The 27,304-nt window shown below is 32.7% G+C and overlaps 1 long non-coding RNA gene across 1 annotated transcript in view; it reads right to left on the reverse strand.

The window, feature by feature from the left end:
* The window catches only part of LOC109026266 (uncharacterized), a 93,742-nt gene that overhangs the window by 55,767 nt on the left and 10,671 nt on the right, over window positions 1-27,304 (reverse strand). The window contains exons 3-4 of the long non-coding RNA XR_002005230.3: window positions 25,296-25,374; window positions 19,680-19,761 (exon numbers count right to left, since the gene is read on the reverse strand). This is a non-coding gene — a long non-coding RNA (uncharacterized lncRNA). The remainder of the gene's footprint in view (window positions 1-19,679; window positions 19,762-25,295; window positions 25,375-27,304) is intronic.

A 27,304-nucleotide genomic window follows, 5' to 3' on the forward strand; every position in this document is an offset into this window, starting at 1 on the left:
AGAAATGAAAGGCTTGTTCCTCTACACTCTTTTCCAATGATAAGTAATTTATTTGTAATGCTACTAAATGAATGTATATGAAAGTAAGTAAGTAATCTCAGTTTGAAAATACATTTAGCTTTAGTTCCTAAATATGCCTGATTTATTGAACTAAGCAATTAATATAGTATCAAGTCTTTAGCATAGGGTGTGTTATAATAACATTTCCATTATTTATTGTTTGCCTTAAGCTTTGATTTTTTTATCTGTGTTTTCATTGTTGTTGTTCAGTTTATGCATTTGAAAGTTATCTGAGCATCTTGCTATCTCCCAGATACTTTATTCAAAGCTTCTGATACATTTATTTCAAAATTATTCTATAATCATGAATCTACATTTTAGTGGGGTGAACAGATAATCGTTAAATCGTTAAACACAATGAATAAATGGTACAATATGTAAGGGTAAGACAAGTGCTATGAAAAAGATAGCATGGCAAAGTGATTTGAATATGTGGGCATAAAATAGGTCATAATTTAAAATATAAAGCTTTAAGAAAGTTTACATTGAGAAGTGACTAAGCAGAAGTGGCTACGCTGTGGCTATCTCAGGAAATAGTCTTCTAGACAGAGAGTAGAACTAGTAAAATGTTCTGAGGCAAAGTAAATGTCTCTCACATTCTTGAAAGAGAAAGGAGGCAGTAATGCTGGCAGTAAAGAATTGAGTAAGAGAGAGATTAGGCAGAGTAGTGGTAAATGCAGTTAAAGAAAATGAGGAAAGCCAGATAACATTGTGCCTTAAAGAATGGCTTTCAATTTAAAAATGTTTTGTCACATTACATCAAATAAAGTATATTTGTAGCTATAATGAAACAAATTAGTAATTTTTGTTGACACATAATAATTGCATATATTTATGGGACACAATGGGATGGTTTGATACTTACACTCATAATGTTCAAATAATCATAATTAGCATATCCATCAGCATAACCATCTGTCATTTGTTAGAATATTCAAAATCCTCTCTTCTAGCTATTTGAAATATACATGATTGTTAGCATGAGTGTCACCCTACTGTTCAATAGAGTACCAGAACTTCCTCCTAACTGTAACATTGTACCAGCTGACCAACATCTTCCCATCTCCCCTTCCCTTCTATTCTCCCTGGTTTCTGGTAATTGCTGTTCTACTCTCAACTCCTATAAGATAATTTTTTTCAGATATCACATATGAATGAAATCATGCAGCATTTGTTATTTTGTGCCTGGTTTGTTTCTTAACATTATGCCCTCCAAGCTTGTTCATCTTATCGAAAATGACAGAATTTCATTCTTTTTCTATGGCTGAATAGTATCCGTTTGTGTATATATATCACATTTTCTTTATACGTTCATCTATTGATGGGCACTTAAGTTTATTCCATTCCTTGGCTATTGTAAATAGTGCTGCAATAAATATGATAAATGAATAAAACCAGATCCTATTTCTCACCCTATACAAAAGGCAACTCAAAATGGACTGAGACTTAAATGTACAACCCCAAACTATCAAACTACTAGAAGAAAAAAGGGGGAAATGCTACAGACATTGAACTGGTGAAAGATGTTTTAGTTAAGACCTCAAAAGCAAAATAAACAAATGGGATTGCACCAACTAAAAAGTTTGTGCACAAAAAAAGAAGCAATCAACAGAATGAAGAGACAACCTACAGAATGGGAGAAAATATATATAAATTATGTATCTGACAAGGGGTTAATATCCAGAATTTACAAGGAACTTACACAATAGCAAGAAAACCCCAAATAATCTGATTAAAATGTGTGCAAAAATCCTGAATGGACATTTCTCCAAAGAGAAGAAACAAATGGCCAACAGGCATAAGAAAACACAGATTGAGATTTTTAGATTTTCCTTCGACAGAGTTATATGAATTTTCTGAATATCTATATTTTATTCCTTTTAGAAATATTTGAACTTATAAGCAGCAAGTTGTTTTAAGTTTTAAATATACAAATGTATGTGTATGTGCTTTCAAACTTGCACAGTTGAGCATGTTTTACACTGCTCTTAAAAATATAAAATCTAGGACAGCTTAAAGGATATCTTTTAGCATGGACAATTTCTATAATGACACTCTTAACTTTTTTAATGTACACACATTATCTATCCACTTTTTCAATTAGAATTACTCACTAGAATCAAATACTAATCAGCAGCTTTACACATTTGTAAAATAACTGTCATTATTTGTAAGCCCTACCAAAAATTTTAGTGCTTTAATATATTCCCAAAGCTATTAGCACAGTTACTAATTAGACTATTGAGGTGCTGGTTTGTGCACAGAAAGATAAAAGAGGATTTCATGAAGATACATTCCTTTTTGCTATTTTATAGTTCACATACTTTCAATTAAAAAAAGATTAGAGTAAAATGGGTTTCCCAATTATGAAAATTTTATACTGTAATAAAGAAGTGTATTTAGAAAAGAAATTGTATTATCAAAGTCCTGCTTCAATATAAATAGAAAAGTGGATAATGGGACATTTTGGTGTGTTGCATAAAATTATATTGTGTGATTGCAGTCAAAGAGAAGAGTTATACTGGCCTCTTCTAAATATAGTTTATGATATAGACATATGTGTCCCTTTGTAAGATAAAGTCAGAAACATTTGACTCCACTATAGAGTCACCCTGCATTTCTGTAAAAAATGATACTTTCAGAATTATTTATCTTCTTTTCACTAAAAGAATTTTTCCCATGACTCAATTCAGCTTCATAATATACAATGATTCTGACATTCTGTTGGCTTTGAAATGGCATTACTGTATCTTACCAGCTTAAAATTAGCTTACTGTCAGTCTGTTAACGGGATGCTGTGAGGATATCACTGAAACCAGAGACGCATTAGGGAAGTACTAAATGTTTTGATTTTTTTTTCTTATTGCTGCTATGTTATTACCTCCAACACAGATATTAGTCAAAGATTAAGAAATGTCAACCTTTTATCATCAATCCGTATGTTATCAAATTTAAGTTCTAAAAGTAGTATGATGATAAATCATTAAAGTCATAATACATACAGATGAGGTACACCTGCGAGCATTTGGTTATTATAAAAATAGGGGAAGAAATATTTCATTTGTTATAGTTTTATTACAGTTTTATTTAATAACTGTTTAAAGAAAAAGCAAAGGGCTAACTGAGCACTCAAGTTACTATGAATTGTATTAATTCTGGATTTATGACTTTGAGACTCAATTTTGTCTGTTAGCTGTTAACACTACCTAAGCCACAAATACCAATCTCTTCATTCATTTATGCCATTATTTATTTCAAAAATAAGTTTTCTTTTATTTTTAACAATCTACTGAATTTCAACTAAAGGAATCATGCTTCCAAGTGTCTAACAGTTACATACAAAGAAATAATTTTGTATGTTAATAATTTAAAATTATTGTGAATATTATTCAAGATGTTATATGTTATAGATATTTAAAAGCGCAATTTGGAAGAACAGAAAAGAGAGCTTTAACTCTACATTCACTATTTAAGAACGTTAACGCACAAAACAATTTACAGATGATATTAATATTTGTGGCATTGGTTGATTAGCCAATGTCTACATGTTATTAATCATATTTTTTCTAGCACTACCATCATTTAATGTTTTCAACAAATGCACTATATGTTAGGGTGCTCTAGTTATGTATCAAAAGAGCAAAGGTTTTGCAGAATATTGATTGGTGCCAGACACTAATCCTTTACAGATGAATTAGAGTACCTTCTTATTAACTAATAACTACAAAATGGCCACAGTCTCAGTTTCGGGACCCAGAAACTGACTCTAATGCAGGAGTCATATGAAAATGATTTATTGGGCTGGGCGTGGTGGCTCACGCCTGTAATCCCAGCACTTCGGGAGGCCAAGGCGGATGGATTGCCTGAGGTTACGAGTTCAAGACGAGACTGGCCAACCTGGTGAAACCCCGTCTCTACTAAAAATACAAAAAAATTAGCTGGGCGTGGTGATGGGAACCTGTAATAGGGGTCTGAAGCAGGAGAATCACTTGAACCCGGGAGGTGAAGGTTGCAGTGAGCTGAGATCGCGCCATTGCACTCCAGCCTGGGCAACAGAGTGAGACTTTGTCTCAAAAAAAAGAAAAAGAAAAAAAAAAGATTTACTAAGGAGTTTCTGTAGTTGAAAGATGCTAGAAAACTGGAGCCTTAGGAAGTAAAGGAAGCTAAAGTAGCATAGAGGTCAACTTAGACTCAATACAGTAGGGGGGAAATCTAAAACCAGCCCTGTAGACCATGAAATTCAGTTCACACCTCTGAGTTGTTCCCATTAGGGAATGAGGGAGATAGTACATTAATTATCACTCAACCTCCAGTCATTTTTCAAGAGCTGTGGTAACCTGGTGGAAAGGTGTTATTTCCTAAGGCCTCTTTGTGCCCACAAGTAAAAAGTAAAATAGGTCCCAGTGTCCCAGGGAAAGTCCATCAACACAAAGACTCAAGTGTTGGTGATTGAAGAGGACTATGATATGGGAGAGTGTTAGTAGTATATGCTGGAGTCACTTTGTAACTCTCCTAATTTTGAAGTTTTTTTTCAGTTTTCTTTAGAGACAATTTGTGCTGATTTTTTGTACAATTACTAATGTTAATAATTTTTAATTAGGGACCATAATTTCATTGAGCATGTTTTTATAATGGTTATTAAGTAAAACTATAAATCAACATTTGAAAATCTCAAAATTCAGAGAAAAACAACAACTTTCCATACATAGGAAATTTATATATCGATCAAGTAAATGCTATTTTTTTCTTACTCTATTTTGCAGTAAATAATAAATTATTCACATACTTAGAATCCTGAAATTATTCTACGTACTGTATAAGAGTAATTTAACTTAACTTTTGTTAATTTCCATGAAGAAATACTTATTGAACATAATAAGGTGACATCATATTTAATTTTGAAATAAAATATTTTGCTCAAGTTTGGGAACTAGGAAAAGATGTCCAGTCTCATATCTTTTATACTATCACTTAGGCTGGAGTTCCTGGAAAGTGAAATGAGGCAAGAAAAAGACTCATATAGATTAAGGTTTTAAAACATATTTTAAAATATAAAATTATTTATTTGGGGATGGCTTAATTTTATACACCAACAATATAAATAATATGCAAAAATGTTATCAAAATTGTGAAGTTAATTTAGCAAGGTCAGAGGCCACAAGATCAATACAGTATTAAAAATCAGTCGCACTTATATACCTCAGCATAAATCGACTGAATATGAAAAACCATATATTTACAAAAGCACAGAAACAGAAAAATTGATAAAGTGCAAGAACTTTACACCAAAAATTTTAAAATCTCTCAGAGATTTTATTAAAATAATTTTAAGTTAAGAGACGTATCATGTGCTTTTGATGAAAGGTTCAAATTCATCAAAAATATTTAATATATAGAAAGAAACCTCAATCAACCCACCTGGTATACTCATAAAACATTAAAAATTTCTCAGGTGTTCACTTAATCAAAAAATCTGACAATATTGAATAATAAGATGATTCTCTAGTCTATGAGTTTGATAATTCAGTCTGTGTTACTGGATTTCAAGGAATTTTAAAACATTTATTTATTTATTTTTCCCTTCAACTTTTTTTTTTTTAAATATACCTTAAGTTCTAGGGTACATATGCACAAGGTGCAGGTTTGTTGCATATGTATACATGTGCTGTGTTGGTGTGCTGCACCCATTAACTGGTCATTTACATTAGGTATATCTCCTAATGCTATGCCTCCCCGCTCCCCCCGCTGCACGACAGGCCCTGGTATGTGATGTTCCCTACCCTGTGTCCATGTCTTCTCATTGTTCAATTCCCACCTATGAGTGAGAACATGCGGTGTTTGGTTTTCTGTCCTTGTGATAATTTGCTCAGAATGATGGTGTCCAACTTCATCCATATCCCTGCAAAGGACATGAGCTCATCCTTTTTTATGGCTGCATAGTATTCCATGGTGTATATGTGCCACATTTTCTTAATCTAGTCTATCATTGATGGGCATTTGGGTTGGTTCTAAGTCTTTGCTATTGTGAATAATGACACAATAAACATACGTCTGCATGTGTCTTTATAGCAGCATGATTTATAATCCTTTGTGTATATACCCAGTAATGGGATGGCTGGGTCAAATGGTATTTCTAGTTCTATATCCCTGAGAAATCTCTGCACTGTCTTCCACAATGGCTGAACTAGTTTACAGTCTCACCAATAGTGTAAAAGTGTTCCTATTTCTCCACATCCTCTCCAACACCTGTTGTTTCCTAACTTTTTAATGATCGCCATTTTAACTGGTGTGAGATGGTATTTCATTGTGGTTTTGATTTGCATTTCTCTGATGGCCAGTGGTGATGAGCATTTTTTCATGTGTCTGTTGATTTTTTAGACTCCCATGAATACTGGTTAAGAATTTCAATTGTTCCAAATCCTTGCCAAACCCAGACATAAAGATCTCTCTATTTTAGGATTCTATAATAGGCCAGTAGTTGTATCTGATTGTGTATTAATTTGCAATTGCCTAACAATTAATGGTCTGAATATCCGTAGTAAATTGTATGAATTATTTTCAACATTTCTCACCTGTATGTCTTCTTTTTTACGTTTTTGTTTTTATATTGTTTGTGTTCTTGTTTTGAGTTATGAGAGTTCTTTTTATATTCTGGATATGTCTGTTATTTGATATGTTAATTTACAGTTTCTGGCTTATCTTTTATCTTCCTTAAGAATGTTTTTTGAAAGCATAATTTATAATTTTGGTGAGGTCTACTTTATCAAGTTCATTTTTTCTTTTACATTCTTTTGGTAATATATCAAAGAAATTTTGCTTTACTCATGTTCCAAAATACTTTCTTCTGTTTTTTTTTTTTCTGGAAATTTTATAATGTTTTTAAAGTTAGTCTGTGATTAACATTGAGTTAAATTTTTATCAAGGTATGGATGGAGTTTATTTTTTCTGATGTAAAAAATTATTACACCATAATTTGTAGAAAATTTTTTCTTTCTTCACTAAATTGTTTTTGTACTTTTATCTAAAATCAGTTGGCCACATATAGGTAAGTTTCTTTTAGAACTCTATTCTGTTCCATTGATCTATTTGTGTAATTTTATGCTGACTTCTCCCTGTTTTAATTATTGTAGTTTTATAATTGATGTAGAGTCAGTCTTCCAACTGGATACATACATTCAAAGTTGTTTTTGCTTTTTAGGTCTTCTGTTTTCACATATGAATTTTGAAATGATATTGTCAAATGAAAAAATTAAGAATAATTGGGATTTGGGTTAGAATTGTGTTGAATCTACAGATCAATTTTTGGATGATCAATATTTTAAAAATATTGAGTCTTCCAATCCCTTAATAATGTATGAATCTAATTTACATAGTTCCTCCATAATTTTATCCAGCAACATTTTATAATCTTCAGTGTACAAGTTATGCATATCTTTTGTCAAATTTATCCCTAAGCATTTGAAGCATTTCTAAAAGTTCAATTGTAAATAGGTAATTTTATTTTTTTACTATGTACACTGTAGAAATGCAATTAGTGTATACATTAGTGTTTTTTTGTTTTGTTTTGTTTTGTTTTATGGAGACAGAATATCACTCTGTCACCCAGGCTGGAGGGCAATGGCACTATCTCAGCTCACTGCAACCTATGCCTCCTGTGTTCAAGCAATTCTCCTGCCTCAGCCTCCCAAGTAGCTGGGACTACAAGCACCCGCCACCACACCTGGCTAATTTTTGTACTTTTAGCAGAGACAGGGTTTCACCATGTTGGCCAGGCAGGTCTTGTGATCCACCCACCTCGGCCTCCCAAAGTGCTGGTATTACAGGTGTGAGCCACTGCGCCCGCTTGTATATTAGTTTTATATCTTTAAAATTTGCTAAACTTACTTAATCCTAGCAGCTTCTTTATGCATTCTTTAACATTTTCTATGTAAAAATGTGTGTTTTCTATGATTTAGTACAATTTTAATACTTATTTTTCAACCTGGATGCGCATAATTTATTTTCTTGCTTAATCGCACCTAGCTAGACTCTCCACTAAAATGTTGACTGAAAATGGTAACTTGAACTAATCTAGTCCTTGATCCTAGGGGAAAAAGTCTTTAAGCTTTCACCATTAATTGTGTTAGCTATATGTTTTCCTTAGATGTCATTTATCAGCCCACTAGATGTGAGGTTTTTTGTTTGTTTTAAACAGAAACTGATATTGGATTTTAAGCACTTTTTTCTGTGCACTGTGATTACCATATGGATTTATTTTTTTCTCTGGTAATATTGTGAATCCTATTAATTGATGTCATATTCCTGGGATATCCCATTCCTGGGATAAACTTCTCAGAGTCATAATATAGTATTCATTTTACATAATATAAATTATTCATTTCTAACATTTTAATTAAAATTTTGGATCTGTATTTATAGAGGATATTAATTCATAGTTTTTTTTTTCTTGTAGTGTTGTTGGTTGTGATTATCAGTATAATGGTATGCTGATAGCACAGTTGAAAAACATTTCCCCCTACTCTGTTTCTGGGGCAGTTTGTGTATTTTTTATTTCCAGTTTTAGCTTTGACAAGTAGAGAGCTTAGAAGTTATCATATCTATCTTCACAATAAGAAAAAAAATGAACAAACTGAAAATCAACTTCTTTTGTTAGATCTTTCAGAGAATTGAGGTCACAGACAAACTATCACTCAAAAAACTGGAAAGAAAGGTAAATATAGGAAATTACACAGCACAGATCGGATTACCTGGAGGAAAAGCCATTGGAACCAGTAACTAGTAGGAGCATTTAAATAGCAATCAATAAATGCAAGAGGATAATTATGTGGCACCTTAAAGTTAAAAACTGCTTGAGGCTCCTGCCTTAAGGAGAGTCCACATTTTTGTACATTTTACTTTCAGGAGCCCCAGTAAGTTCTCACGTGAAAATCAGAGAAAAACTCTCATGTGCATCAAGCAAGAATATGGTATGTGTAACTATGTTGAAATAAGCACAGAGCATTCTCCATAACAAAGGCTGGTACACAAGAGAAACTATGAGAGCTTTGCCTTACCTGAGAAAAGGACAATCAGAAAACTCATTCATTCTAGCTCTCCTGTCTCACCCAAATGGAGAAAAAAGAGTCAAAGAAAGGCTTTTCTGAAAGTCACAGCCCAGGAACTTGGACTCACTGAAATTTTGAGTTTTATAATAAGTTTATAGAAAACTCTTTCCCCATCACCTTACTACCCCATCAATAGGGCTCTAGTATATAACAGTAGATTACAACTAAGAAGCTGTAAGACACAGACATCATTTAAGAAGTCATTAGGAACATCTAAAGACAATAGGGAGAAAAAAAGAGGAAATTACAAAAAAATTGGAACCACTGGCACCTACAACTATAGCAACCATTAAACTACTGCCAGATACATTCTGTCCAGTTTTCAACAAAAAATTATAAAGCACATTAAAAGCCAAGAAAAATCAAAGCCTGAAGGGATACAACAAGCATCAGAATGAAACTCAAATATGAAACAGATTTTAAAATAATCACATAGGAAATTTTGATTACTATAATTAATATGTTGAGGGCTCTAATGGAAAACAGCAGAAAACATCTGAGAATAAATGAGTAATACGAGCTATGAAATTCATAGAACGATTCAAAAATAAATTCTAAAACTTAAAGACACTGTAACTGCAATAAAGAATACCTTAGTGGGCTCATCAGTAGCCTGGATATGGATAACGTAAGAAATAGTTGAAGAGGGGTCAATAAAATCTTTCAAAACTAAAATGCAAAGAGAAAAGGAATGGGGAAAAAAAACCTCAGAATATCCAAGAACTGTGGAACAATTTTAAAATGTGTAACATAAATATATTTGAAAATGACATACCACAGGAAGAGAAAAGAGTAGATATAATAGAATAAATAAATAAAGCAAAAATAATTGAGCATTGTTCAGAATTAATAACAGATACAAAACCACATATCTAGGAAGCTTAGAGAACATCAAAGATAAATACCAAAAAACTACAACTAGGCATATCATATGCCAACTGCAGAAAACGCAAATAAAATAATTTTTGAAAGAAGCCTGAGCAAAAAAAAAAAAAAAAATTACCTCTACAGGAACAAGGAAAATGTTCCATTACAGTTTTTATATAATTCTATGAAAGCAACAAGAGAGTAAAGTAAAATATTTAAAACACTGAAAGAAAAAACAAAATACTGACCTAGAATTCTGTAGCCAGCAAAGTTACCTTTCAAATATGAAGGAGATATAAAGATTTTTCTCTGACAAAATCTGAGAAAATTTTGTACCAGTAAACCTGCCTTGCAAGAAATGTTAAAAAAACTGTTCAGAGAGGAAAAAAATATGTCAGAAACTTGGATCTATATAAAAATGGGGAAAAAGTTGGAGAAAGAATAAAGTTGAAATTAAAAAAGCATTAATTTTTTAAATTCATAATTGATTTCATAGAAAACTGTTTGAAGTAATAATAGCAACAAGGTATTTTGGATTATGTCCTATGGATGGATTGGTATAATTAATGATAGCAATATTAAGATGGATAGAAGGGAGGAATTTGTAAAACTCTATTGCAAGGTGCCTGCCATTACTCTGAAGAGGTACAGTATTATTTGACCCTTTAAATATGGATATTAAAATAATTTATCATCACTCTACAGTAATTTATGGATTCAACAGGCAGAAAATGAGTAAAGATATAGTTGAACAAACAGCACCATTAATCAACTGGATGTAATTGACATTTATAGAATACGTCTTACATTTGATTTATTTAATGTATATGTATATGCTTATCTTGGGAGTTGACTTTAATAGTTTACATATTTCAAGTAATTTGTTCATTTCATTAAGTTTTCTATGTATTGGCATAACATTTATAATCTTTTATTCTTTTAATATCTTAGAGATGTCTTCTCATTCATAACATTGAGCATTTGTTTCTCCTTTCCTTTTTCTAATTTCTTGAGTATCTGAGACCTTTGCTTGAGATCTTTCATTTTTTAATATAGATACAATTGCTATAGATTTTTCTCTAAGTACCTCCTTTTTCGTAGCTGCATCTTACAAATTTTGATATGGTGTGTTTTAATTTTCATTCGGTTCCAAATTATTTGAAATTATACTTCTATTTCTTAATTGACCTATTGATCATGTAGAAGCAGCTTAAGTCTATTATTTTTGAAACTTTTCCAGTTATTTTTTCATTATTGATGACATTGTGGTCAGATACTTTGATTGCTTGAATCTTTTAAAATCCATTGAAATATTTATGGCACAGAATATAGTCTATTTATGTGCACTTAAAAAGATTTTCTATTCTGCTGTTGTTGGGTGAAGTATGCTGCAAATGTCCATTAGGTAAAGTTGATTAATAGTGTTGTTTAGATCTCCTGTATCTTCACTAATTTTATCTCTGCTAGTTTTATAAAATACTGAGAAAATGGTTTTGAAATCTGAAACTCCAATTTTGAATTGCCTTTTTCTCCTTACAGCTTATCAGTTTTTGTATAAAGTATTTTGAAGCTCTGATACTGGCTGCATATGTGTTTAGAATTATATCTTACTGATGTATAAACCTCTTTTTCATTATGAAATGACATAATTTAAAAATCATAGTAACACTCTTTTATCTGAAACCTGCTTTGTCTGATGTTAATGTGAGTACTCCAGTTTTCTTTTAATTAGTATATGCATGATATATTATATTCTGTCCTTTTACATATAATCTATTTTTATTTTTCTATTTAAAGTGAGTTCTTTTTTGGTAGGTGATATACAGTTGAATCACTATTTAAATATTTAAATATACCATCTTGTTATTGGTTTTCTATTTTCCTATGTGTTCTTTGTTTCATTTTCATCCATTTTTTAAGGATAATTGGGTACTTTTTATGATTCTATTTTGTCACATTTATTGGCTTATAAGACATAATTCTTTATTTTTTCATACTTATTTTCAAGTATACATATTTAACTTATCACATCTTCCTATGAAATATATACATAAAATATTAATATTGAAACAATATTATATTTATTCTGTGAATCAAAATACTTATACTTCTCCCTCCCACCCTTTATACTAGTGTTGTGTTTCAGAGTTTTTTACTATGTAAGTTATTAACACCACAAAATATGGTTGGTATGTGCTTTTTAACATTTGCTGTCTTATAATAAATTTTAACTGCTTAAAAAAGAGTCTTTACATTGATTTCTATAGTTTCTGTACCCTCACATTTTTTTCATTTCAGATATCATAGTTTTCACTGCTGGAAATTTGATTTTTTTTGTATGCTAGTGGTTTTACTTAACATACTCAATTTTTTCTTCATCTTCTTGGATATATTGGATAGCTGGAAACCATCATTCTCAGCAAACTATCGCAAGGACGAAAAAGCAAACACCGCATGTTCTCCCTCATAGGTGGGAATTAAACAATGAGAACACATGGACACAGAAAGGGGAACATCACACACCGGGGCCTGTTGTGGGGTGGGGGTGGGGGGGATAGTATTTGCAGATATACCTAATGTTAAATGAAGAGTTAATGGGTGCAGCACACCACCATGGCACATGTATACATATGTAACTAACCTGCACATTGTGCACATGTACCCTAAAACTTAAAGTATGACAATAAAAAAAAGAAAAAAAAAGAATGATGGTTTCCAGCTTCATCCATGTCCCTACAAAGTACATGAACTCATCCTTTTTATGGCTGCATAGTATTCCATGGTGTATATGTGCCACATTTTCTTAATCCAGTCTATCATCGATGGGCATTTGGGTTGGTTCTAAGTCTTTGCTATTGTGAATAGTGCTGCAATAAACATACGTGTGCATGTGTCTTTATAGCAGCATGATCTCAGTAATGGGATCGCTGGGTCAAATGGTATTTCTAGTTCTAGATCCATGAGGAATCGCCACACTGTCTTCCACAATGGTTGAACTAGTTTACAGTCCCACCAACAGTGTAAAAGTGTTCCTATTTCTCCACATCCTCTCCAACACCTGTTGTTTCCTGACTTTTTAATGATCGCCATTCTAACTGGTGTGAAATGGTATCTCATTGTGGTTTTGATTTGCGTTTCTCTGATGGCCAGTGATGATGAGCATTTTTCATGTGTCTGTTGGCTGCATAAATGTCTTCTTTTGAGAAATGTCTGTTCATATCCTTCACCCACTTTTTGATGGGTTTGTTTGTTTTTTTCTTGGAAGTTTGTTTGAGTTCTTTGTAGGTTCTGGATATTAGCCCTTTGTCAGATGAGTAGATTGCAAAAATTTTCTCCCATTCTGTAGGTTGCCTGTTCACTCTGATGGTAGTTTCTTTTGCTGTGGAGAAGCTCTTTAGTTTAATTAGATCCCATTTGTCAATTTTGACTTTTGTTGCCATTGCTTTTAGTGTTTTAGACATGAAGTCCTTGCCCATGCCTATGTCCTGAATGGTATTGCCTAGGTTTTCTTCGCGGGTTTTTATGGTTTTAGGTCTAACATTTAAGTCTTTAATCCATCTTGAATTAATTTTTGTATAAGGTGTAAGGAAGGGATCCAGTTTCAGCTTTCTACATATGGCTAGCCAGTTTTCCCAGCACCATTTATTAAATAGGGAATACTTTCCTGATTTCTTGTTTTTGTCAGGTTTGTCAAAGATCAGATGGTTGTAGATGTGTGGCATTATTTCTGAGGGCTCTGTTCTGTTCCATTGATCTATATTTCTGTTTTGGTACCAGTACCATGCTGTTTTGGTTACTGTAGCCTTGTAGTATAGTTTGAAGTTAGGTAGTGAGATGCCTCCAGCTTTGTTCTTTTGGCTTAGGATTGACTTGGCAATGCAGGCTCTTTTTTGGTTCCATATGAACTTTCAAGTAATTTTTTCCAATTCTGTGAAGAAAGTCATTGGTAGCTTGATGGGGTTGGCATTGAATCTAAAAATTACCTTGGGCAGTATGGCCATTTTCATGATATTGATTCTTCCTATCCATGAGCATGGAATGTTCTTCCAGTTGTTTGTATCCTCTTTTATTTCACTGAGCAGTGGTTTGTAGTTCTCCTTGAAGAGGTCCTTCACATCCCTTGTAAGTTAGATTCCTAGGTATTTTATTCTCTTTGAAGCAATTGTGAATGGGAGTTCACTCATGATTTGGCTCTCTGTTTGTCTGTTGTTGGTGTATAAGAATGCTTGTGATTTTCGCACATTGATTTTGTGTCCTGAAACTTTGCTGAAGTTGCTTATCAGTTTAAGGAGATTTTGGGCTGAGACAATGGGGTTTTCTAGATATACAATCATGTCATCTGCAGACAGGGACAATTTGACTACCTCTTTTCCTAATTGAATACCATTTATTTCCTTCTCCTGCCTGATTGCCCTGGCCAGAACTTCCAACACTATGTTGAATAGGAGTGGTGAGAGAGGGCATCCCTGTCTTGTGCCAGTTTTCAAAGGGCATGCTTCCAGTTTTTGCTCATTCAATATGATATTGGCTGTGGGGGGTTTGTCATAAATAGTTCATATTATTTTGAGATATGTCCCATCAATACCTAATTTATTGAGAGATTTTAGCATAAAGGGCTGTTGAATTTTGTCAAAGGCCTTTTCTGCATCTGTTGAGATAATCATGTGGTTTTTGTCTTTGGTTCTGTTTATATGCTGGATTACGTTTAGTGATTTGCATATGTTGAACCAGCCTTGCATCCCAGGGATGAAGCCCACTTGATCATGGTGGATAAGGTTTGCTGGATTCGGTTTGCCAGTACTTTATTGAGGATTTGTGCATCAATGTTCATCAGGGATACTGGTCTACAATTCTCTTTTTTTGTTGTGTCTCTGCCAGGCTTTGGTATCAGGATGATGCTGGCCTTATAAAATGAGTTAGGGAGGATTCCTTCTTTTTCTATTGATTGGAATAGTTTCAGGAGGAATGGTACTAGCTCCTCTTTGTACCTCTGGTAGAATTTGGCTATGAATCGGTCTGGTCTTGGACATTTTTTGGTTGGTAAGGTATTAATTATTGCCTCAATTTCAGAGCCTGTTATTGGTCTATTCAGAGATTCAACTTCTTCCTGGTTTAGTCTTGGGAGGGTGTATGTGTCGAGGAATTTATCCATGTCTTCTAGATTTTCTAGTTCATTTGCATAGAGGTGTTTATAGTATTCTCTGATGGTAGTTTGTATTTCTGTGGGATCGGTGGTGATATCCCCTGTATCATTTTTTATTGCGTCTATTTGATTCTTCTCTCTTTTCTTCTTTATTAGTCTTGCTAGTGGTCTATCAATTTTGTTGATCTTTTCAAAAAACCAGCTCTGGATTCTTTGATTTTTTGAAGGGTTTTTTTATGTCTCTATCTCCTTCAGTTCTCCTCTCATCTTAGTTATTTCTTGCCTTCTGCAAGCTTTTGAATGTGTTTGCTCTTGCTTCTCTCATTCTTTTAATTGTGATGTTAGAGTGTCAATTTTAGATTTTTCCTGCTTTCTTTTGTGGGCATTTAGTGCTATAAATTTCCATCTACACACTGGTTTAAATGTGTCCCAGAGATTCTGGTACGTTGTGTCTTTGTTCTCGTTGATTTCAAAGAACATCTTTATTTCTGCCTTTATTTCTTTATGTACCCAGTAGTCATTCAGGAGCAGGTTGTTCAGTTTCCATGTAGTTAAGCAGTTTTGAGTGAGTTTCTTAATCTTGAGTTCTAGTTTGAGTGCACTGTGGTCTGACATTTTATTGGGGTTCTTTAAAGTGTTAGGTTAAAATGATTCTCTATTACGCTCTGTTTATCACAAATGAAAATACTATCTTGTAAATTTTATATGTTTATTTGTCGAGTTTTCTAGTTTAAAAGCAAAAAAAGTCTCCAAAATACGATTTTAATCTCCAGTATGCTACTCCAATATATTTAAACCTTTCTATTTGTGAACTGAATTCTTCTTTGGGTTTCATAGCAAACAGTACAAATTGTTGAATAACCTTAGACTTCTTTTTCTTCTTTTCACATGATCTCTTTCACTCATTTCATATTGGCCAGAAATCAATGTATGTTAGGTGTTGATTTTATGGAAGTTTAAATATTTTCCTAGTATTTCATGTACATGGACTTTCATGGATGTGATCTGCTCCTGGTCAATACGACTTGAAGAGGAGATTATATGAGACCTTATGGGAAAAGTGGTGTTCCCCAGTAAAATTAGATGCATAGTTTGTAAGTAGAAACTCTCCAACTTCTTTCTTTTGGCAATACTTATGTGTGCGCATGATGCTGGCAGAAGCTGTGGATATCTTGAAATACTAATAAGACAAACATGAGCTAAACAGAAAAACATGAAGATAACAGAGTCGAGAATTGCAAAAAACTGGTGTTCTTGCCAAATTTGTTATGTTATTAAATTAATCATCTTCTGATTAGCAATGCTTGTACTTGCTGTCATATCAAAACCCAATTACAAAAACCCATTTATTTAAACTCGATCACCAAGATGTTGACTGTGAATGATTCCAGAGTTGATAAGACATTAGTATTCTCAGTCCTTCATGTGTTAGGCTTGGTACTGGAATGGTAGAGTATTCCAACCACAAGTAGTCTTGTCGTAATTAAGAGTAAAAAGTGCAACAGCTAATCCATACACATAGTTACTCATGGTTTAAACCATATTATCTTGGTATTTTGTTACATGCAACTAGAAACACCAGACTAGACATGTCCTTGTATATTGTAATATCATGATTAGATCACAATATAATTGTCTCTCGATTATAAACTCATGGAAGACAGAAATCTTGTCTTAATTCTCAATACTTTTATATGCTTATCACATTCTATGTACCATGATTTTGATATGCATGATAAATTCAATGGTGAACAACCCATAGGCCCTGTCATTACAGAGTTACGTTTAATTGCTAAAAATCTTATGTGTCTTCCAATGAGCTTAGGGAATATTGATGTTTCATCATGATAATATATTGAGTATTGCAACATTAGTTGTTTAACATGAATTATAACAAAATAAAAGGGTTGCCTATAGCAAGAACATATATTATATTACTCTAAAATAAAAATCAAGCACCTATGTCATCTCTGATATTGTAGGTATCAATATTTAATTCATATTCTCATAAAATCATATTTAATTAAATATGCAATTATTTTTAAAAGTTCTGAAGAGAAAATAACTGAATAATATTTTACCAAATTTTTTTCTTATTGCATGTGACTAAAAAGTTTTATTTAAACAACAGATTTGATGACAAATAGTTTCAAAATCACTGATTAAGCCAGTTGAAAACAAGCATAATATATGAACATAATACTGTTAAATTGTCTGAAATTAGAGTATTTGGTTGGACAAATATAAACAAGGTTATATAAAGTGACACAATGTTAAGAAGAATTAATTTCTAAAAGGCTTCTCTCAGGAAAAAATACCTCTTCTAATCTTAAAGACCAACAACATATTCTCATTAGCTAAATACATCTTATTAAGATAAAAAGCATGTTTTTGCTTTTATTATAATGAGTCTTTTCTATGTGGGATTCATTTTATTATGATACAGGATAGAGAGAATTTTCATATGGAGTATAATTTAGAACTCGTACATGATGCTAATTTTCTTATCTTAATGGAAACCATGATAATTTTTAGAAGTGTATGTTGAGCATCACTAATCCAAAAATTCAAAATCTAAAATGCTTCAAAATCAGAAACTTTTTAAGTGCTGATATGATGCCACAAGTGAAAAATTCTACAAGTGACCCCATATAATGGGTTGTACTCAAAAGGCAACATACATCTTATTCAGTGTTCCCAAGGGAAAAAAGACCTTCCCAACCCCTTTCAGTTCTGATATATCTGTTCTGTGTATGCCTATATTCCTCCACTCAAGCACACTCACAGAGGATAATAAAATGGCATATGTGCAGGCTGAACACACCAAGTTCCCCACAAAGCCTCACATGGGGCCAAGACCAATGTATACTATTCATTGCGTTTTTCTGCTTATTCTATGTGTGGTGATATAAAGACACTATCAAAAGTGTCACAAAGGCCTGCAGATCTCTCTATGGGTAATAATGATAAGAAAAGTAGAAAGAAAAGTATTTATGTTTATTTTTAGCACAGATAATTTTCCCACAATTAAGCTTCTGGGAAAACTGGACTGCAGTGAAAATGTGTGTAAGATATATATGAAACATAAATTAATTTCATGTTTAGACTTGGGTCCCATATCTAAGCACGTTATGTACATGCAAATACTGCAAAATCAAAAAAAAAAAAAAACTTCAAGTATTTCAGATAAGGAATATTAAACCTGTATCAATGTCATAATGCAATAGTCAGGGTCCCAGCAGGAAACAGATGACACATTCAAATGAGATTATATTAAGGTAATTTAATAAAGAGATTCTTTATGGGCCAGTGTGGTGGTTCCAGACTGTAATCACAGCACTTTGGGGTTACAAAGGTCATGAGTTCAAGACCAGCCTGGCCAACATGGTAAAACCCCATCTCTACTAAAAATCCAAAAATAAGCCAGACATGGTGGCACACATCTGTAATCCCAGCTACTCGGGAGGCTGAGGCAGGAGAATCGCTTGAACCCGGGAGGTGGAGGTTGCAGTGAGTCGAGATCACACCACTGCTCTCCAGCCTGGGCAACAAGAACAAAACTCCATCTCAAAAAAAAAAAAAAAAAAAAAAAAAAAAGAGATTCTTTACGAAAGTGAATCCAGAATTTAGGAAAAGCAACAAAGGTTGGTGGAGTATCCGAGAAGGATAGTGAAATCCTAGAGTCATTACTAGCCCTAAAACTAAAAGACAATAACAAAGAATTACCTAAACCTGAAGAAATAATTATATAAACAGATCCCCAAAATTGGTGTCATTTGATTTCTCTTCAGTGTATGATATATTTATTCAAGTATTCATTTGTCCTTTATTATTTCACTAAGAATATTGTAGAGATTAGAGTTGAATGTGTAGGAATCAATTTATCAACTTGAACCAGAAGGTCAGAAAAATAAATTTTGAAGGAAAAAGTTATTTTATTAAGAAATAATAATAAGATAAATGATATCATAATTATTCATTATGATACTATATTTATAATAAATAACATAATTAGACCTTCTTATAAAAATATTTTTTAAGTATGAAGATATTAGAAACTAACGACAGTATCTGCATTCTATACTTAAAAACAAAACAAATGAGAGAGATACTGATAGACTTTTTACTGCAATTGTGGGGGAAAAGATACGTTATTATTGACTATAATGACAAAAATATGTATTTTTTATGGACTGTCATTTAACATTCTTTATGTGGTCTATGGATATAGAAATAACTCCCCTCATCACCAGTGCTATCATACGTGTTCTTACAAATTGAATAAATTGTGTTTCTTCAATGTCATCACATGACAGATTATTACTAGATATATGAAAATATTAGGTTGGTGCAAAAATAATTGTCGTTTTTGCCATTACTTTCAGTGGTATACAACTAATATGTTATACACCATTTTTAAGAGTGCTAACTTGAAAGTGGTGACATTTCAAGAGAAATATGAGTGGTGAGAAGGAAGTAAAGAAAAATAAGAAGCTTATTCTTACCTTGGGTCATTTGTATTATGCTTACTGAACTCTTCTCCCAAGACTTTGCCTCTTTATTTATTTTTCAGAAACAAGATAAAACCTGTAGATAAGATTTTGCAACTTAAAACAGTAGTGGGATATTTGTATGGAGAAGTAACCAGGGAACAGATTTTACCAATCCTTATAAACCATGGTAAGAACATTTATGACATTCTTATTGTGATAGGACTTTAATCAGAAAATAAATTTTTTTAAAAAGGATAACTTTTCCTGATGTATGAAAAGCACACCATAATAGAACAAAATGGAACCAGAGGAAGACATTCAAAACTTTCAGAACATGAATATTTTATATTGGATTTACTAGCTTCAGAACCTAAAATGGGAGTTGTTTGTAAAGATTTCTTGGAAGAGCACTACCAGGAGAAACAGGGAGGAGGGAAGCAGAATTGAAGGTGGGGATGAAGCTCCTTAAAACTGTGGTTTGAGGTGAGGTCTGGCTTTATTCTGATCTCACATGGAGCTCCAGTGTCTTTCCCACCTTCAGATAGGGGAAGGGCAATTTGTAGCCCCTTGCAAGGAGTCAGTCACTGCACCAGGAAATAATTGAACACAAACCATCATGCATAGGGGAGGGGCATAACTGCCAGGCACCTCCAGGAAAGGTGGTCCCAATTTCCCAGTGATTATTGTCTAGTAAAGCTGAGAGGTCATTAGTTGAAGCACCTACAGCAGCAAGAATGTTGGGTTAGTGAAAGAACTGGTCAATAATCCAACAGGATAACAAAGTAGGCTCAATAAAAGGACCACCTTTGATTTTTATCCTATAACTGTTATTAGGCAATAATGAAGTATGCATTTATAAATCAGTAATAATTTTCTATTAGAACAAATATCTTTACATCAGGAAATTAATATAAATGCCACTATTTAATCTTAAGACTTGTTTGCATGGCTCTCTAGAAACATATGATCAAAATTGCCAGTTGGTCATGCTAACCATCAATTCTTTTGTTGTATTAAATAAAATTTGTGATTCTACTAAACTAGATTACAAACAAAAGTACATATTAATATGTAATTATAGAAAAATGTTTTCATAAAGCTGTAATGTACTATGTTCTCAGATGTTAACAGAAGCTATATAATAATTCAATAAATGAAATATTGATGAAGATGTCTTAAACTCTGACTAAACTTACAAATAAAATTAATACAGAATACTAACCTTTGAGTTTAGTGAAAAGGTAACAGTGTTTGTCTATTCTGAAAAATAAATATGCTCATTAAAACTGATAATAGCATCTACATAATCTATTAATTTTCCTTTTGCTATGGCTGTTAGAAAACCTGGAAAAAATGAGGAAAGCAAAGTATGCTTGAGTTTGGTTTCTAACACAATTTATCCCGCCTTCATCTTTTCTCATATAATTCTTAAGTCTTATTATTGTAATAACAAGCAGGCTTTTAAATGCATTTTATTCTGAATTTATGACAACCTTATTAGCTAAAAAACATAAGAGACACTATAAATAATGCTCAGTATGTTACATTAGAAAATTTTATTGTGAAATTCTGGAAATTGCAGGGGCACACAGACAGTAAAAATTAAATTTCTATACATAACCTGGTTTTAAATAGAGTCAAAGTGAGTAATTAAAAAGGTACAATGATTAGTTTCCAGTTCCCAAGTTCAATGTGCTGTATGTGATACAACTATAGTACAATTCAGAATTATAATAGCTCTGCTTTCCATAAGTCATTCTGTTGCAGAGAGATATATTTATAAAAAAATACATTTATTTAAGTATGTCATTTTCAGTAAGTAATACAATTTGGTAAGCATAAATTAGCTCATTTTTGCCTTGTATGTTTAAAACATGATTGGACTAGATATTTATGAGTTCAAGTTATTAAAATATTGAGATCAAGATAAGAAATGAAATGTAAACTAGAGGATCAGAATCATAACATTTGTTCTAGGTTTCAGCTCTTCACTTAATAGACTAATGATTTTGAAATTTTTGCTCAGTTTCTCAGATGCCAATATCCTCATATGTAATAATTTGAGAAACATGTAATGAAACTTGCGCTAGACGTTTATGGTACATTGCACTTATCTTTTATTTTACATACTGTTTATTATTTGTCTTTCTCACATAATAACTGTTTTGTTTTCAAAGGATGAGAATATAATCATTTTTCTGATATCTAATCCAGTACTTATTATAGTACATAGGCTATCATAGAACAAATACAATTTGAGTTCTACTTGCAGTTTTTGTACTGAACAAACCATTTAACAGTTTTATAGTATTTAATTTATTCATTCTTTAATGGATTAGAGTTCTAATTCAATCATGGGCTGCAAGTACAGTCATGTATTGTGTAATGAAGGGGACACATTCTGAGATACGCCTCTTAGATTATTTTATTGTTGCATGAACATGACACAGTGTACTTACATAGACCTAGGTGGTATAGCCTATGACACACCCAGGGTAAATGGTATAGCCTATTGTTTCTAGGTTACAAACTTGTACAGCATGTTACTGTACTAAATACTGTAGGCAATTGTATAACAGTGGTATTTGTGTATCTAAGCATATCTAAACATAAAAGAGGTACAGCAAAAATACAGTATAAAAAATAACAAATAGTTCATCTGTATCAGGTATTGACCTTGAATGAAACTTGCAGGTCTGGAAGTTGTTCTGGGTGAGTCAGTGAGTGGTGAGTGAATATGAAGGACTAGGGTATTATTCTTCACCACTCTTGACTTTATAAACATTGTACACTTAGGCTACACTGTATTTATTAAAAACATACACTAATTGCAGTAGGATGTTACAATGACTTTGACGTCACTAGGCGAAAGGGATGTTTCAGCTCCTTTATAATCTTACAGGACCACCATCATATATGTGATCTGTTGCAAAGCAAAGTGTCATCATATAGAGAATGACTGTACTCAACTTTGTGGTCTATTTACACAAGGATGTTTGGCGAGCAAGAAGGAGATCAAACCAGGAATGTGGATTGATGGACTGGATTTGTTCCCCACCGAGGTGACCCAAGGACCAAATTATGCCAAAGTACTTAATATGATAAAATTAATCTCAATTTCTCTGTTACTGATTTCTAAGAAATTCAATATTATGGACAGTTACATGGTAACAAAAGACCCAAACAAGCAATGGCAATTTGCATTCTGAGGCAACTAACCACGTGGAATTTCCAGTAATCTGTCTGAGTTAAAGCTGTGCCTCAGTCAGCGGCTAAAAGCACAGGGGAAGGGATTTAATCTTTGAGAATCCCTTTGGATCCTGAGCACTGAGGTGGGGGCAGCTCTGCATCCCAGAGAATGGGATGTCAGGTTCCAGCACTAGTGCCCTGAATACCAGAACTAAGGCTTGTCCAAAGGAAGGGTTCCCCATGCAAATAAAAAGCTGTCTTCCAGTGAAAAACTTTATTCTTTTTTTTTTTTTTTTTGAGGCGGAGTTTCCCTCTGTCACCCAGGCTGGAGTGCTGTGGTGCGATCTCGGCTCACTGCAAGCTCCGCCTCCCGGGTTCACGCCATTCTCCTGCCTCAGCTTCTCAAGTAGCTGGGACTACAGGCTCCCGCCACCACTCCCGGCTAATTTTTTGTATTTTTAGTAGAGACAGAGTTTCACTGTGTTAGCCAGGATGATGTCAATCTCCTGTCCTCCTGATCCGCCCACCTCGGCCTCCCCAAAAACTTCATTCTTTAGCATGTCCTTCAGAATCTTCTGATTCTACCAAAGCTCTGAAGTACTTATCCATTTTGAGTTTTTTCAACCTCTGTACTTTGTAGATAACTGAAAACACTGCAAAAGTTATTCTTGCTTATAAATACGAAGAGACAATCCACCCATGTTAAGAGTTTTGTATCCATTCCTAATCTAAAAAAAGGTCTATTTTTTGCTTTTTCTTTTTAGCTAAGTGGTAACAACTTTCCAATTTTCCAAATTAATTATTGAGCTAAGTAAAACTATTCATATGTACTATTTTTAAATGTATGAGTTGTGATTTTATTTTTTAAGGAAATGTACCTTTTACTAGTTTGGAGGTCGCACCAAGGTGCGTGGTAGATTTACCTGACAAGCCTAGATACACTTTATCTCCAGAGCGCTGTATCTCACCAGCTGCTTAAGTCAACTGACATCATTTATAGTTTCTCATCCAAAGTGAAAACAGAATATTGATGGTTCTTTGTTTTCCTAATTTTAATTCTTTTCTCTATTATGTTTGTGTTTTGATTCATTTACAACTGATATATTACTTTCCACTGGTGGCAGCAAAGATTGAAGATTTGGTTTTATGGTCTAAACATCTGGTAAGCTCTGTTATGGACATCTATTTTATTTTGGGTGAAAGACTGCAGAAAACCTGGCTTATTAGTCCTTGTTTGTTTCTATATTTTTCTACTTTGAGTTCAAATCACTCAAGGTTTTCACTTCTACCAGAAATGAGAATAGCTACTTAATTGAACATGAAATTAAAAAAAAGTTTCCATATTTACTATTGACCCATGACACATGGTAGCATTGAACCTATGAACTCTCTCTGTGCCTATACACAGAGAGAGAGAGTTTCTCTACGCATCTGGAAATCAGAAAGATTTTTACATTTAGTTGTGTGAGTTTGCCATGTTTCTACTTCTGCAGAGTATTAATAACATATTTTAAAATCAATTAAATTATGAATTCTATTCTTATTCATTCATGAAGACATATAAGTATATACACTTATATAAGCATATGTAGATATACACAAATAAGCGCATATGCATTATGTGACATATACCAAATATTGTTTCTTACATGGTGTGTTATATTGTCACTAATTCCCTTTTTTGTTATTCTGACCTTTAAAGAACAAATTAAGATAAATGGCTGATTTTATCATCTGGAAAATCTTCAAGTTTTAGTTGAAAATAAGAAAAAGTAGAAATACTTTATAATACTCTAATTTTCTCATCTGTTAAAATGCCATCAGCAATTGTGGATGCCATCTATTCATTTTGAGATATTGACAGGTAGTATGGAACAATAGATAGTCTTGACAAATTATAGACCCTTTGGGGAGAACACTAATAAGCAACTTGTGGGAGTTCATCCATTATCATATAGTATATTTCTTTTGTCATGGATTATCCATTCCCTGAATTCACACAGATTTCTTGTTCTCTAGATAGGGCATATTTTCTATTTTTTGTGTAAACTAATTAAATATTCATGAACTTAACTTGTTTTCACTCCACGTTATATGCCCTGAGGCTACTACAAAAGATTAGTTAATGCAAGTTGTTTTATATTGAGATAACCTATAAGCGGGGGTAGTAGAGAGATAACTGATAGTTTTCAACTTCATTTAGTGCATATTTTCAAAGCTCTTTAAATGACTGCTAAAAGAACGTGCTGTATCTAATGAAGAATAAATCTATTTGTGTAATTTGACAGGGCTTTATTATCGTGTAACAAACCAATAATCTTAATAAGAACCCTATTATTCACAGGAAACTGATAAACTAGTATTAAGTTTTAGTATAATCACTGAATGTTTGCAATCAATTTGGAAAAAATTTACATTGGAAAAAAATTACATACTGACCTCTCTGTCTGTCTTTTTATTTGGTACAATCAATGATTTCTTAAAGCACTTCATATTTCACTTTTCATACAATAGGAAGCTGAAGAAAAAACAATATTTGCATTAATATATGCAGTATATTAGGTAGATTGACATTATTTCCCACTTAAATTTTCGATTAATTACATTAGGCTCTACATTATTTGCATAAATATGTTTAATACTGTTAAGAGTGGAAACATTTGTTCATCACTCTGGCAGATTATCAGTGATATGTGAACCTTTTTCAAAGCTGATACCAACTTTCTCTGAGGATACTGATAACGATGCATTATTTTATTCTTATTGTTTCGTTAGGTTAAATGTAAAATTTACCATAAGAGGAAAGTCATTTTTATAAGAAAAACCTACACAGATCTACATAATCTAATTATATATGCTCCTTGATTACATCCCCCACAGCAGTTCACAAATGAACATGGTTGCATTTGACAATTACTAGGTGATTTGGTACAACTGAAATGAGCTTATTATTTCAATATACTGAAGAAAATAGTCTTACAAGATATAATTAAACAATACACTTGGGATTGCAGATATAATTTGCTTTAAGAAAATTGAGATTTTATATCACAATAATAATGACATGTATTTGCAATTCTTTTCTTAAACTCAACAGGGAGAGTGTCAAATGACCTTTACATAAACACATATATATATATATATATATATATATAGTATGTGTGTGTGTGTGTATGCATGTATAATATTGAGTTCTGTAGGAGAACACATGACAAGAGAAAAAGCATACTAAGAGTAAATGTTTTTAAGTAAACAAAATTACTTGCTTTCATTAAGCATAGTGGATTTCAAAATTTGAAGACAGGGAATGCTTTCTTCAAATGAAAGTTAACTCTGATGTTCAGTAAGTAAAACTTATTAAGCAGGTTGGATGAAAGGCTTAGGACAGTATTTTTGGACTTCAGTGGCTTCTCAGATGCCACTTAGGGTCTTCTGTGGCACACAGTTTGAAAATGTCTAATGTTAAGTATGCTAACTCCATCCCATACATATTTGCTTTCTTTACAAATGAGCACAAGTCATGTTTGGCTTTTAGGTTTTTGGGGTTTTTCCCCAATCACTACAGAGAAACCGATAGAGAATATAAATAACAAATATGAGAATGTTATAAACTCAAATAATGTTTTCTAATATCTTAGTATTGCTTCATTCCCTCAAATTCCTGACTTAATTATGAGATTTTTACGAAGTATTCCTGGACTTTCTCTTTCTGATATTTCCCCCTCATATAAAACTCAATAAATCATCCTCTTTCTTCAGATTCATCTTTTCCTGCAAACTCTGAAGACATCTACCACTATAGTAGCCTCGCTTACTACGATGTGCTTCAGTTTAGTCCTGCTGGTAATTTTTTGCCAGACACAGCTGGTTTCTTGAGAAACAAAGATTATTCATTGATGGACTCAGAAGGTCCTCAAAGAGGCTACAGTCAAATAGAGAAGCAGGCATATGAAATACAAGAGTATGGTAACTCGTACATACTCATGATAAAAGTCCCTTGAAGAGAGCAGTGCATTTTAAAGTAAGTCATTTGTATAACTGAAGCTCTCCAGGAGGGACTTTTTAATACACTCTGCGTTATGTTCTATGTGGATGGTTTAAATGCTAAATCAAAAATATCTATCTGTATTGATTGGTGCTGTTGTACCATCAACTCAGATTTCCAGAATTTGAATCAAAACCAGCCGGAAGAAATCCTTAGGTTGGAAATTTATTTTAAAATATTTTATTTTTATAATTTAATTGGTTTCCTGTAATCCAGATAAATTTGTTACACTGTATTTTAGTCAATACCCACTACTGAACATCTTGTATGCACAGTTCACACTGAATATTGTTCTTCATGTAAAATTGTAATGTGATGTAAAATCTTAATGTAAAATTATATAAGTAGAAACGATTCATTATTTTCGTCAGAAGAATTTCATTTTATGTTTTAATTATATTAA

The sequence above is a fragment of the Gorilla gorilla genome, chromosome 2 (genome assembly GCF_029281585.2).
Source record: "Gorilla gorilla gorilla isolate KB3781 chromosome 2, NHGRI_mGorGor1-v2.1_pri, whole genome shotgun sequence".
Lineage (NCBI taxonomy): Eukaryota > Metazoa > Chordata > Mammalia > Primates > Hominidae > Gorilla > Gorilla gorilla.